This window comes from Siphateles boraxobius, unplaced genomic scaffold, assembly GCF_051911475.1.
Source record: "Siphateles boraxobius isolate OS27281-9 unplaced genomic scaffold, OSU_SipBor_1 130, whole genome shotgun sequence".
In the NCBI taxonomy this organism is placed as follows: domain Eukaryota; kingdom Metazoa; phylum Chordata; class Actinopteri; order Cypriniformes; family Leuciscidae; genus Siphateles; species Siphateles boraxobius.
Window position 1 is genome coordinate 2,213,283 of NW_027508734.1, and position 7,315 is coordinate 2,220,597.

The 7,315-nt window shown below is 37.3% G+C and overlaps 1 pseudogene across 1 annotated transcript; it reads left to right on the top strand.

Annotated features, from left to right (window-relative positions):
* Positions 1 to 209: 209 nt before the first annotated feature.
* LOC143736518 (uncharacterized) lies at positions 210 to 6,716 on the top strand (annotated as a pseudogene). Its single transcript, XR_013203465.1, has 2 exons — positions 210 to 326; positions 4,966 to 6,716. The product of XR_013203465.1 is annotated as an uncharacterized LOC143736518 (transcript).
* The last annotated feature ends 599 nt before the right edge of the window (positions 6,717 to 7,315 follow it).

The following is a 7,315-nucleotide window of genomic DNA, read 5'->3' on the forward strand; positions in this document are numbered from 1 at the left end:
TTTATGAAATGTCAGATTTTTTGTTTTTTTAGCCTACGTAATTTTTTGGCGGCACCCCTGACACAGTCAGGGGGCACCCCAGTGTGCCGCGGCACCCACTTTGAGAAAGGCTGGTTTAAGCTTAATAGCAAAAGTGTTTCTCAAAATATTTTGACAGGGAATAGCCTAACATTCCTCAAATAGTTGCTTTACTAATTAGTAATTGTTATTAATATAATACAAAAATGAAAAACATCATAGGCTATTCTTCAAGAAAGGATTTAATTGTTTTGCTGTAATCTGGAGAGTGAGTCTTCTGAGAGTCCAGCGATCACCATGAATCCCGGGTGAGATGAAATTCATGTTTTCTACAGGATACATGTACTGTACTGTATTGTGTTTTATGGCGCCGGCTGGTGGATGGAATGGTCTTTGCCCAAAAGAGACAAAAAAATGCTTTGACACAGTCTCTTATGGCTAATTAACTTAAATTATTGATTAAAAACAGCGAACATGTCAATGCTATGAATTATGAGGCTGTGATTAATAATGTATTTTCATATTTTGAAAAAGAAAATTTAGAAATTACAGTATTTGTTGAAAATAATCTAGTGGTCATATCTGGTTTATTTAAAAACAAAGATGAACTAAAGGCTGTTAAAATTAGTTTGGTCCTGAAGGGCATTTAAAAATCTCCCAACTAATGCTTTAAACTAGCTATACAAACATTTTTATATACATTTATATGTAACATTGTATAACAGTTATGTGTTACATGTGGGTTTTTGTTGTGTCTTGTATATCACGTGATCCCTTGTTTGTCATGTGATCCTGCCATGTGTCTTGTCTTTTGTTTGTTGTTGCTCAGTGTCCACAGGTGTTCCTCATCCATGTTTATTAGTCTCCCCAGGTGTTTCTCATTAACCACGCCCCCTTGTTATCTTGTTTAGCTTGTTTGTCTGTGTATTTAAACCCCTGTGTTTCAGTTGTTGGCTGTAGGTTGATTTTTTTGTTAATTCTGTTCCTTGTTTCTGAGTTCCCTGGATTTCCTGTTGATTAAATGTGCTTGCGATTGGATTCGTTCTCCGTCTCGTTCCTGACTCGCTGTAACATTATGTGTACAAAGATTTAAATTGCACACAAGGTAGTTTTCATAAAAAGTCTTTATGACAGATTTATTCAATATTAAATAAGACATCACTAACAGGTCAAGAAAATATATCATTTACAATAAAGGGCAAATATGTATAAAAAATGCTCCATTTTATTCACTTGCAACTTTTTAGCTGTTTTGTTGTAACCGTTGCACAGTTAAAACATTGATTGGACAATTACATGAGCACTGATAAGTTTCAGTTAGTTGGTCTGTGTGTTGCCATGTCTGTGGTTTTCCTGCAACAATGCCAAACCATCACCGCCGGAAAGTGCTTTTTACAGGGGAACCCCCTCCGGAACGCGATTGGGGGGTTTGGCCGTGATTGTGCATGTATTATTGGGCTGGTTAGTCAATATTTTTGACAAAGCCATAATAAATAAAATTGGATAAATCAAAAAACACAAGCAGTGCAATCTGAAACAATGAAGTAGCAACAAGGAAAACATACTCAGAATTCCACTATAGGATTAACTGGAAATAATAAATGCAAATAACACAAGAACCGCAAAAGACGTCAAGAGTCAAAACCACACCTTGGCTGATTAAACTACGAGAATAGCCTGATTTCTGAATAATATACTAGCATGCTACTTTCAATTCTGTCTTATAAAGCCATGTAGAAAAACAGCAATAGTATTTTAGGATGTTATTTCAAATTTAGCCACACAATTTTAAACCCTGTGAAACTTATCATGGCAGCATGATTTAATAAGTATTTAGAGGGGCTTTCCTGTTTAAAACAATGTATCTTTGAACATTATTATTTTGGTTATTATAATAAAAAAGAATAAATGTTTACATATTTCATATCTGTATATGAAGCCGGTCAAACTCCCCCCGCTCCGAGCGGGACTCAAACCGGGGTTTCCGGCGTGGGAGGCCGGCGCACTAACAAGGACGCTGAAGATCGCAGTCTCTAGGGTGTCTCTTGCCTCATTTATAACCGTTGCGTACGCACAAAACAGGCCCTGAAAGAGGTGTATGCTACTTCCGATGAATAAGTTGTGATTTATAAAAACAAACTTGACGGGAAAATTTGCGCACCTCTACGCAAACTCTGACCCATGCGTACAAACATTTTGGAGATGGAGCAGTTTGGCGACACCGATGGTGAGCTGGAGTTACATGTCTTTTTGGTCACTTTGGTCACAAAAACCAACTGTTTGACTGTTTATATCACTGTCAAATTAAAAGTACACTATTACCAATGTTCTAAAATTGTAAATTTGGACAGTTAGGAAATTAGTAACATCATGAAACTGTGAATTATGATATCCACTATACAAATAAATTGACTTGCCTTAAAGGTAAAATATTAGGGCTGGGCAATATATCGCACGATATTGTTATGCGCATCTCGTCAGTAAAGCCGGTTCCTTGATTAGTAGTAAATCACCTTCACCTGCTTTCAGATGGAGCGGCATTTACTACAAAGAGCCGTAGTTCACTGACAAGCTGAGCCATATCGCATTAATATCGTGGACGTATCGCCAGCCATAATTAATGCGATATGGCTCAGCTTGTCAGTTAACTACGGCTCTTTGTACACAGCAAAAACTCCAGTGTTAAATTAACACTCCTGGGAGTGTATATGAGTTCACTCAAGAGTGTTGAAATTAATGAGATAATTAAGTGATTAATTGAGTGATGATTGAGCATTATTGAAGACACCTGGTGTTAACAAGCAGAATCACTGAAGGAGAAAAACTCAAATTGTAAGCCACCGTTATGGCGGTCATCGGTGGCTTTAGTTGGGCTCTTGACCCTTATATTTTTATCTTTAGTTTTCTTTGGCTGATGTATCTGAGTTATAACTGCCAGATGAACAAAGAAAAATGTGATTTAATGGTGTTGGTTATATTATGACCGTCATCATTTGAACTTTATGATTTTGATTTATGTTGTTGGTTACAGCATAACTGTGATTCTGAATAAATATCCAGAATTTTAGCTATAATATAAAGGATTTCTTAAAAGTTGTTTCTAAAAAAAAAGATCTTTCTTATAGGCATACACAGACTTCAAGATTCAGTCTATGCATCTCAACAATGGTGACTAGCAGAATATTCAATTAGGAAAAGTAAATTACATAGAAAATTCAGATCATAATTTATTCATACCGCAATGCATGATGGGAGCCATTAATGAGTTGTGATTGGTGGCAGCCACTGCAACATGCTTTATTATTGTCACCATTGTTGAGATTCACAGGCTGATTATTGATGTCTGTGTTTCTAAAATAATTTATTTGAAAGTGTTTTGATCAGAATAATGTTTATTAAATATTTTAGATTATAACCCAGCAAACACAGAACGTTCCCCTAACGTTCCCGAATGGTCCCATGAGGTTATTTTTTTGGGAACCAAACAAGAACGTTATAGGAACGTTCCATGTAGGTTATTTTTAGGTTCCATTTTTATAACGTAAGGAAAACGTTCCGGGAACGTTCCCCTAACGTTAAGGGAAAGTTCTAGGAAAGTTCTGGGGACCAAAAACTAACGTTCCCAGAACCTAAATTTGTTTGCTGGGAAGCAATATACCTATTCTCATATATGCTCTAATATCACAAAGCTGTTGCAAATATATAAAACCAAATTATCTCATAAAGATTCATTTTTCAGATCACAGCATGATTATGCTAGAACACAACCAACACTATCAGATCACACTTTTCTTTGTTCATTTGACTGTTATAAATAAATAACAGCAGATAAACAAATTTAAAGTGAATGTATAAAGGTTGAGAGCCCAACTAAAGCAAACACTTATCGCCATAACGGTTGCTTACAATTTGAGATTTTCTCCTTCAGTGATTCTGCTTGTTAACATCAGGTGTCTTCAATAATGCTCAAACGTCACTAAATTAATCACTTAATTATCTCATTAACTTTAACACTCTTGAGTGTTAATTTAACACTGGAGTTTGTGCTGTAGAGTAAATGCCGCTCCATCTGAAAGCAGGTGAAGGTGATTTACTACTAATCAAGGAACCGGCTTTACTGACGAGATGCGCATAACAATATTGTGCGATATATTATGCCCAGCCCTATAAAACATGTAACAATTATGTATCAAAATAACCAAAAACATCATTATATATTTCTTTCAATTATGCACTTACATTATCCTAAATATTTCCAAGAATTTGTAAATTCAGAGATTTTATTTTATTAGATTTTAAAATTGCTCGTCGTCGAGATAATTTGTCACATGTTGCCTGTCAATGACGTAATGTCGACGTTATCCCTGGTTTCCGCTTGTACTGCCATAGTAAACATGGCAACAGACGTGGACAACTGCGTAATGTTTAGTGGCACACTCACGCTGCTGTCGTTTCGCTCAAACATTATGGACCATGGCAAGCAGACTTTGGGACAAAAGGATAACTAAAAGTTTTCAAGATGCCGAGAGCTCCGCGTCCGCAGCAAACTTAGACTTGACACTGAGCTTCAATACTTGACAGATACGCCGCTCTTGCATGTACTTTATTTGACAAGTGAGCAAATGTACATAAAACAAATCAATGTTATATAGCTAAACATGATGAAATGTTAGAATATGACCAATATGTTATTGTAAATCATGAATGTTTTCACGCATCCATAAACATTATTAGATCCATCGGCATGACGGCACGTTCCATGATTCCGCTTATCACTGCATCATCAATCTACGGCTTTGTTATTTTAAGAGGTTAGCGACCCCTAGCGGCGAAAACAATTACATATTGTTGCTTTAATCTCGGATGTCTGTTTTTTATTAGAAATTACTAGTCATAGATTCTTGCTGTGCAAATATAATGAGAAACATTTACCTCCTTGTTTTACAGAAAGCCGAGACTTCCACCACGCAGACCAACTCTTATTCATGGAGGTCCTCCGAAACGATACCGTCTTCACACAGAGAGGAAAGTGCTTGATGATAATGGGAAAGTCAGAAAATGGACTTATGGGATAAAAGACACCAGTAAACAAAATAAAATTGTTCTGCTGGTGGGAGAAACTGGTGCTGGCAAGACGACCATCATCAACACCATGGTGAACCATTTACTGGGCGTGAAGTTTGAGGAGGAAATATGGTAAGAATCACAGAAGAAGGAGCCACAGACCAATCAGAATCACAAACCTCTGAAATCACCATGTGTGAGGTCTGTCCTTCAAAGAATCCAATATCTCTTACCATCATTGATACTCCAGGCTACGGAGACACTAGAGGACTGGAAAGAGATCTGGAAGTTGCTGAGAATTTATCCATGTTGTTTCAGAGCAGAGATGGTGTGTGCGAAGTCAATGCCGTGTGTTTTGTGACACAAGCATCAAAGAATCGTCTCTCAGACAGACAGCATTACATCATAAGTTCAATTCTTTCTTTATTTGGTAAAGACATTGTGAACTACATTGTGTTTCTAATCATACACTCTGATGGTCTGCCACCCAAAAACGTCCTCGGCGCCATTAAAAAAGCTAGAATCCCCTGCAGACGAGACCACAATAACCAGCCTGTTCATTTCTTATTCAACAAACGGCAGGCTGACGCCCGTCACACTGGACAGCGTCACGTTCGTGCTCAAAGAGACGCCTGGGAGGACAGCATGGACGGCATGAACGACTTCATTCAGTCTCTGACTCTAAAGAACAGAAGAAGTTTAGATTTGACTTCAGATGTCCTGATAGAGCGCATTATTTTAGAAGCGTCCATGTGCAACTTACAGCTGCGAATTCATGAGAAAGAGCTGAAGAAGGCTGAAAAAATTCAGATTCAGTGGGCAATGATGGAAAACAAGGAAATGATTGAGGAATGTGAAAACTTCAACATTAAAGTCAAAAAGACTGTCAAAATGAAGGTTCCCATTGAAAGTGCATCATGGAACAGCAGAAAAGCGACGACCTGCACCGTCTGTGAGGAAAACTGTCATGAGTTTGACTGCTGGTGGGTTTCTGACCCCAGTAAATGTGAAGTCATGAAAAAAGGTTACTGTACCGTGTGCACAGGGAAGTGCCACCACAGCAAACACGTCAAAGAAGACAAGAAATACATTGTCAACACCTCAAGCTTCATATTGGAATTTGACTCTATAAAAAAGGAATATGAAAAAGCTCAAGAACAAACAAAGACATATTTGGTTTTAATGGAATATCTTGACAAAGATCTGAAGGATATTGAAACCCAGAAGTCAATTCTTCTGTACGAAGGTTACAAGACCATCAAGCATCTGTCTCAGATCGCATTAAAGCCAGACTCGGCCTTCACTCTTCAGCATCTCGACTTCTTCATCCCCAAACTGAGAGAGGCTGGGAAAGAAAACTGGGTCCGAGAGCTGGAGGAAATGAGGAGAACCGCAGTAGCTGAAGAAGCCAATAAGGATGCTGTGAGTTATCTGAGAGCTGGTCTTGCAAAACTGTTCCTTGGTGGGCGTAAATGATTGGATTTAGTACAAATGAAACAAAGAACATGTAAAAGACTGCTGCTTACAATGAGAAATCAATGCTTTCTCCACACAGTTATTTCTACAGCCACGAGTTGACTTTTATGACAACTAACAGTTTTCAATTATGTTGTTTTTGTAATATGAAAGTCACATAAAAGATGCCTTGGAAAATACATTTCTAGCCTTCCTCATTTTTATATATTACTTTTTACGTATAAATTTTGTTAATGTATATGTAATTTGTATATATTATTTGTAATGTATTTTGTTATTTGTATATAACTTTGTTAAAGTGGCCCTATTATTAAATGTGCTATTTTAAATGTCCCAATCTTTATCTTTACTCAAAGTGGTAAGAACGACAGACAATCTGCATTAATAGACACAGTTTTAGGTAACTGTGGCCCACATCTGATTAGCAGAAGTATTTCAGTAATTACGTGAGTTAGCTGGTTAGCCGGAGACATACACAATATAAAACACAAAAATATGTATTTTGAACACCCGGTAGAAAGTATATACATCAATAATTATTCATACTTACAGGTTGTGATTCTGAGGTGCAAGTTGGTCCAAATAACTGGGTACTGACCCATCTTTCAAGAGCAAGCGTTTTGAAAATTCCGTGTTGAACTCCGAGATTTGAGAAGCAATTGACAAATTGTTCGCAGATGGACAACGTAGAATATAGGCGGCCATTATGCAAATGTCTTATCTAGTGACGTAGAACCATAACGCAGTGGGATTCAAA